This window comes from Sinocyclocheilus anshuiensis, unplaced genomic scaffold (assembly GCF_001515605.1).
Source record: "Sinocyclocheilus anshuiensis isolate Anshui unplaced genomic scaffold, SAMN03320099.WGS_v1.1 scaffold2574, whole genome shotgun sequence".
Lineage (NCBI taxonomy): Eukaryota > Metazoa > Chordata > Actinopteri > Cypriniformes > Cyprinidae > Sinocyclocheilus > Sinocyclocheilus anshuiensis.
In genome coordinates, this window is record NW_015551142.1 from 8,577 (window position 1) to 16,650 (window position 8,074).

The 8,074-nt window shown below is 34.9% G+C and overlaps 1 non-coding gene across 1 annotated transcript; it reads left to right on the forward strand.

The window, feature by feature from the left end:
* Nucleotides 1-7,137: 7,137 nt before the first annotated feature.
* Nucleotides 7,138-7,219, forward strand: trnas-uga (transfer RNA serine (anticodon UGA)). The gene has a single exon. It is a non-coding gene; the product is annotated as a tRNA-Ser (tRNA).
* Nucleotides 7,220-8,074: the final 855 nt, after the last annotated feature.

The following is an 8,074-nucleotide window of genomic DNA, read 5'->3' on the forward strand; positions in this document are numbered from 1 at the left end:
ACACTGCACGATTTTCAAAGACGTCGCATCACTGTTGGTTTCACACTGAACGACTATCTGGGGTAGCATTCAGCTGTTGCTGTGTTCACACTGCACGATGGAACGACGACAGGAGGTTACACACTGCATGACTTTACAATAGCCGACAGCTCTGTCTGGTGCAGGGTTGCCAGGTTTTTGCTACAAAACCTGCCCAATTACTACTCAAAACTAGCCTGAAAATAGCCCAATTGCTTTCGAGGGGGTCCCCCAGTAAAAATCGAGTTCGGGAGTAAAATACAAATTTTTTTTGCGGATTTGGCAACACTGGTCCGCAAACTATAGGCTTGTTTGAGATGAGCAAAATCTGCGCAGAACCGATCACCGGTGATCACCACGAGATGCATGCCGGTTAGAAAAGTGTCCGACTTACCTCCGACTTGCTCTGATGTCATGCTGACGTGTGCAAAAAAACAACAAAGGTTATTCGTCCAATTCAATGCATATTGTACGAATTTTTTTGTTGTTAACTTAACAAAATCACTGGTAAAAAAAAACACACCTTAGTATCGATGTTTTTTGTTTGAGTATCGATACTTTCGATACTCGCGTCAGTATCGATATATCGATACTTTGGATCGATACGCAGCATTTTAAATATTAAGTGTACGATAATTTATAGACGTTTACGGAGACATGAGTGGCCGTTTACGGAGATTTAACTGCTTGTACCCTGGATTTTGCGGAGACATTAGGCTTGTTTGAGATGAGCAAAATCTGCGCAGAACTGATCACCGGTGATTACCGCGAGATGCAGGCCGGTTAGAAAAGTGTCCGAGTTATGTCCGACTTGCTCTGATGTCATGCTGATGTCATGCCAAAAAACTCTCGCAATGGCAAGGCGGCTGTGTCGGATTGTGCAGTTGAGCGCAGTTGCTCTCCACCGACTGCATGATCAAACGCATGATGGGAAACGACTGACTGACGACACAGCTTAATGCTCATTGGTTCAGACAACCGTGATGCTGTGTTCTCTTCTACAATATGTTATTTTCTATCTGATTTCATGTGATTATGTATTTAAATTATGCATGAATGTTCCCAAACACTATGACAGTGCGATCTCTGTGTGAGATATGTGATTGTTGTCATATTTCTATAAAAATCTAAAATATGTTTGTATTAAAGTAAGAATGAATGATAAATACGCCTTTCGTATGGAATTAAATAGCAAGCACTTTGAGTGTCTTGTTCATCATATTTATTTTTATATAAAGGCAACACAACTGAAGTCATATCATGTTAATCAGCAGCACAGCATGTGAGTGTGAATTACGCGATATCTGCCTTTGATCTCGTAGGTAACAGGTAACGTAGGTAACAGAAACAGTAAAATATATTAATAAAAACAGTTTTATTGAGAATCTGGCTGCATTAAAATGCAGTACGTGAGCACAGGGAGGCAAGAAAATACGACGCACTGACGTCATGAATATGCTAATTAGCGTATGACGTCATCTAGCGACATTTAGCGACTTTTCAGGCAGGGTTTAGCTACTTTCCATTGAAAGAAGTTGGCAACTCTGGCGGGAGCAGGATCGATACGCCCATCCCTACTTTCCATTGAAAGAAGTTGGCAACATGGACACAGACAGGCATCTGAGATCGGCTCGATTTGAGAACGGGGAAAACATTTAATGAGATTTAAAAAAAAAACACTGGGTGGATTTTTATCATTATAGGGTGGTTGTGTACACACGCTGCCAACACACATTTCAGTTCAAACAACTTGTAAAAGTGAATGTAGCATCCTATTACCCCTTTAATGAAGTTTCGCTCTTTTTCTGTTCTTCCCAAGTTTCAAAATGTGAAATGTTATTTTGCAACTGAAACCTTTGCATCTGTTTGCTTAGTTGATGCATCATTTTGAACGTAAAAGTGTTGGACGTTAATGGTATTACAATCATACAAGGAAGGCACACAGCTGCGAAAAAATGTAACAAAGGTATTGGACCTGCATTCATGTATGTCCAATGAGTGTGATTCAATTGATATGAAGGTTGGGTAACACTTTACAATAGGTTTAAACTTAACCTTTAAGTTATGAAATAACTATTAACTATTTTTACAGCTTTTATTAATCTGTGGTAATGTTAATTTTAGATATACTGTTGTTAATTGTTAGTTCATAATATGTAGTGTTCCTTGTACAAACTGAAACGTTAAACATGTAATTTAATATACGCCATCATTCAGATGTTTAAAGGCTGTAAAAAAAAAAAAAGAAAACAAGAAATAAAGAAAATAGAGAAATAATATTTTTAAACAGCAAGGTGTCACGATACAAGGGAATGAGGAAACGTGGAGATTTCACAAAACAAGAGTCTTTAATATTACAACATGGAGACACAGAACACAAGGATGACAAATACAAACTGAACAGACTGACTTTTAAACACAGGGCAATCAGGGGAACACAGGTGCATGGAATCAGTCAGTTAACTGGGACACGGAACACATGGGGAGGGAAAACACAACAAAAACCAGTCCATAATCCTGACACAAGGATGCATTAAATGATTAAAAGTTACAGTGCAGACATTTATAATGTTTCAAAAGATTTCTATTTAAAATAAATGCTGTTCTTGTTGAACTTTCTATTTCTTTAAATCCAGTAAAACATTTATAATGGTTTCCTTAAAATATTAAACAGCACAACTGTTTTCAACACTGATCTTTGTTGAGCACCAAATCTGCATATCAGATTGATTGCAGAAGGATCATGTGACACTGCTGAAAATTCTGCTTGGCCATCATAGGAATAAACTACATTTTAAAATATATTAAAATAGAAAACAGTTATTTTCAACTGTATTTTTGATCAAACGACTTTTAAATGTAAAAATTATCATTAAAAAGATAAATGCTATTGCATTAAGTATGTTGACATATATAACGTTTCCCCTAACATTTAGATTTTTTTTTAATCTATTCTTGTATGTGTGTTTTTTTATTGCTTAAAAAATTAGTTGCTCGATTCCAAGAAACTACAGTGATAAGCAAGTTTAAACCTTTGTCCCATGGTGTATTATGGTAGATTACAGTCCTCTGAGTCATGACTGTACCAAAACCTCCTCACTGTTGCTATTGATCAACACATGATTTAATAATCACCTTGATGCACAATCACTATGTTCATATAGTGAGTCATATTTACCCACAAAATGTACAGACCCCTCTAATTAATCACTTACTTAAATCTGTCTTCCCATGCAGATCCTGCTGTTTTTTGAATTTTAACAATAATGTCTCTGTCCCTGCAAAAATACTGTTTATGTTGTCATAGCTAAGAAATTCTCTGCAAAACTGTCTGCCACCCATCTGTGTATATTCTCAATAATAATCTCACATCAAACAACACAATGTTGCAATATTTATTTTAATTTCATTTTTTATTTTATTTTATATTTAAAATGTAGGAATTAAATAATTGCTTGTCTTTAGCCTTCTTTCATAAAAATGGTTTTCCCTATTATAGACATAATTATAAACATTAGATAATAAATGGCAATATGTTCAGATGGCTTGTACAAGGATGTCTAAAGTATATCCTCCATTTTCTCAAATTCAGCGGAAATTTGACCCACTTATCTTCACACCATTGTTTCTGTTCATTAATTCCTATATGCACATTTCTGTCACTGTCACAGCATCTTAAATGTACTTGGCAACTTTATCCAATGTTGGTCTTTTTCTGTTTGTTCAGTATCACTGTGGAATGATGGATTTTGCAATTGTTGAAAACAGCCGTATAAATCCAGATTTATAAGCAGCTACATATGCTTCTTTGAGCTTCTTCAAGGGTGTCTGGTTCTCCTGACACACCTGCATACTTTAGACCAAAAGTCTGCATAATATTCTGCATTTATAGAGCCTTTTATTATTTTCCTTATGGTAGGAAAAACGATAACACGACAGTCTGTTATATGTTATCTGGGACTAGAAATGAAGAATTTAGAATTTGTCTGTATTCAAGAACATCCTTTTGATGACAGTGAAGATAATTCAACCTGATGATATGCTGAAAATAACATTAAAATATGACTGAATTGCTTGTTAATGCTGATAGTGGACAGATTTGTATCTACTAGAATTACACAGGTAGAGGAAAGAAACTGATCAGAATAGAATAGAACAGAATAGAAAAGATTTAATATTATAGAATAGATCATAGAATGTAGAATTGAATTCAGTACTGCACAGCATAGCATGTGGAAATTGTTATAAGTAAGGCTATTTACACTGGCACAGTGCACAACTACAATACTGCACTCTTAAAAATAAATGTTCTTTATTTGCAATTGAAGTTTTCTTGAAGAAATGTAAAAATGTTCTTTATATTATTAAAAGATTATCTGTACACACGCACACACACAAATTGTTGAAAATCCCGTTTTTTGGGACCTTTGTTTTTAAGAATGTGTGTGTAAGACTATACACTACAATACAGTACAAGGTACAAAACCAAACCAGATACAGTCCAGTATACAAAACAGCACATAAACTGTCATATAAAGATTGTAGAGGAGGTCATTGAAAGTAAAGAATGATAGATTAAGATACTTCTAATTTGACAGAGTGTTATGTAAACATGGATTGTACAGTATACGGTTACTATTAGAAGTGTTTGTTGAAAAACCTGACAGATGTTGTTCTTTAACCGGGATGTTTTGGTTGATCTCAGGCATCTGATCTTTTTATCTCCTGTAATGGTGTGATGGATGTACAGGGATTCCACTTGTACCTGTAATCTTTGAGGCCCTGGTGACAAAGTGTTCAGGTTCTGCTTCATTAGAGTATGCTTTCTACAATGGCTTTGAAATAACAGACTAGTGGTTCAGTTATCTGATGCTGCACATGTTGGTTTCCATTCATTTAAATGAGTCTGTCATGGAAATTTGTTGTTTGTTGATGGCTGTTGTCCTGTGAATGTCTAAAGTCCACAATAATCATTTTATTTTTAATTTATTTATTTTAAATGTGTTTCATTGAAACTCATCACTGACATGCCAGGTACATGTTCTCTTTCCACATCAACATGTTATTGTGTCTCATAATTTCTGGAAATAATAAATCCTTTATAGGATCTCAAGTAAAAAAAAAAAAAAAAAAACGTAATTTTTCATAACTCACACAAAAAGATCCTTTAATTTAAATAAGAATCTGTTACTAAAAAGACCACCATGAAACTGTTATGGTTGAAAATTGTGAAACCCATTCTGTTGTCTTCAAGCAATATGGCTGTCTCAGTTGTACACTGATAGTGTTAAAGATACATTATTTACAGAAACGTCTGATTTTTAGATTCTATGGGCAGTCTGTGTAAAAGGTTGTAAACTTTTAATTGGCATTGCGTGTGGTTATTATGTCATTTGTGGTTGCCAGCAACAAAATCAAACAATGTACTTGTGAAATGTGGGTAGAGTTCATTGATCTTTGTACAAAGAGGTCCACTTGACTGAGCCGTTGCATGATACTAGGTGCAGTTTTAATTTGGTCTGCCCTGTTGTAAGGCCGTTTCGATTTTCTGGAACAGTGTAGTCTTGACTAATATTGCTCTTGACCACTGTTATTACTGGTCCATCCTGGTCGCATTCGGACTCACTTGAATCTTCATTATATGATTATACCTGTGCAATAACGTAGACACACTTCTACATATTTTAATTGCTTTGGTCTTGATTGATAAATTAGAAGCAAGCAAAATCTTTTCTGATGTAAAAAATGCAGACATTCTCTTATTATATGAAACCCTTACTTTGTAAAACACTTACCTTTTCATGGAAAGGAATAGAAAAGCTAGTAATATAGTCACCAGTTCAAAGTCACCTATTTGACTCATAGGGAACAAACATGATTATTTGTGCTGTGAGTTGCCATTATTTGTTATGTGAGAATGACAATGGTTGCACTCCAAGGATTCCAAACAGATATTGATAAGTAGGGCATATATATAACCTCAGATGTGACTTGAATATTTATGTCAGTAAAGATGTAGATAACACTGCAGACTATAGCATTTATTTCTGTGGTATTATTATAACTCCACCTACTGGACATTGCCTGGAACATTCATGCATGTTACTTCTCAACAGTTATCACATTGTAGTTTTCTTTTGCAATAATTATACATAGCATCCTGTACTTCTTTCAATAGCAAATAAAAAAAGTATTATATATGTATTTATAACTGATTAATTCAGTTATGTGGAAGAAAATAGATATATGTTTAAAATTACAACTATTTTTTATTTGGAAAAGGCAATATAACCTATAGAAGTTATAATAAAATACAAATAAACACAAAACATAACATTTACCAATTAAATAATAGAAATGTGTACATTTGTGTATTTGTTAAATCTCAACACGTGCACAATTCCTGTAATTTTGTAACATTTTGCCAAAAAAGCAAGAATGTTTCTGTATTTTTAATTTTAAGGTCTTAGGTTTTGCAGGTTTTAACAAGACACATAGAAGCAGAACTTAATTAAATAAGGATAAACTTTCCACTCTTCTCAAGAAGAAATTAATCGGTATAAAATAGATCTGTTTCGGGTCAGTGCAGAACCCCTGGACTAGCTAAATTTCCATGACGGGCGCTCGTAATTTTTAGACATATCAGTCTGGAAAATCTCCATTGTTTATGAGAAACTGTTATCAGATCAGTGAGTAGTTTATTATAGTGGATAGTTTTTTTGTCCTGCCTGGAAATTGTATTGAAACAAACAGGCTTATTAATGAATTAATTGCAGCCAAAAAATTAGCAGGCTATGGGGGAGGGCATCTGGCAACCAAATCCATCATGTGACGCTCTGTTTGATAAAACGAGAAAGTAGGGCAGTGACTGTTTGCTGGAGGTCTGCGGAAGCTGCATTTGTCCTCTCAGCATCGATTAAGGTACGATTCATACCTTAATTAAACTCAAATGCAAATAATTATTATTATGATCGATGTGGAAATTAGTCCACTGACAAAATAAAATGGCATAACTATTAACATCGGCGTGAATTTTAGAAGCAAGGTAAAAGCAAAGTTTTAATAACGTTATCAATGTTATCGATAACAAAGGACGTCGTTGTACCGTGAAGTTTCAGTGCTGCGATGGCCGAGTGGTTAAGGCGTTGGACTTGAAATCCAATGGGGTCTCCCCGCGCAGGTTCGAACCCTGCTCGCAGCGAAAATGTATCGTTTTGAGGAAGTGAAAATTGCATTGTTGCAGTCATATGTCAGACAAGTGCGTGAAGTATGTTGGTGTTTACAAAATATGCTGAATCCAACAAGAAACGATATGACGTATCCATGTACAGGTGTGGGTTGGTGAAATACTGAAAATAGCTATTGCTTGTCTCAGCCTTAGACTCATGCCCACGGACCGCTGGCTGGAAATGCTTCAGGAGTTTCAAAGTCGTCATCGGATTGGTTGAATTATAATGTAGGATTTCCGGGAGATGTGCAGCGTTCTTTAACGTTCCGCCTGGAAATATTGATGCCGTGATGCAAAATCAATCAACTGTGATCAACTAAACGCTGGATTTTCAAAAGTATGTGAAATATTTAAAGTTCGCGGCATAGAATCTTTAAAATACATCCAAGAGTTTTACACACCGGTCGGTTATTGTGCAGACATTTCCACGCCCCTAAACATGACGCGGCACAAAGCGAAACGTGATTGGTTGCTTTATCTGTCAGTCATATGGCCTCTTGGGCGGTGCTTGGCAATTCAAAGCGGCCAAGTATGGAATGTCATCCCTGCCATAATTAGAAAGAAATGTACAAAGAAATGTAAAAAAGCAAATATAAATAAATAAATACACAAAGACAAGTAAAAAAGCAAAAATAAATAATTATTTATAATTTTATTTCCTTATTTATGTATTTTTTCCCCCCACATTTATTTATTTTTTCTTTTATTTATTTATACATTTATTTATTTCCACTTTTATTTATTTTCACATTTATGTATTTATTTACGTATTTTTTTCTTTATTTATTTCCACATTTCTTTATTTATACATTTCTTTGTCAGTAGGGT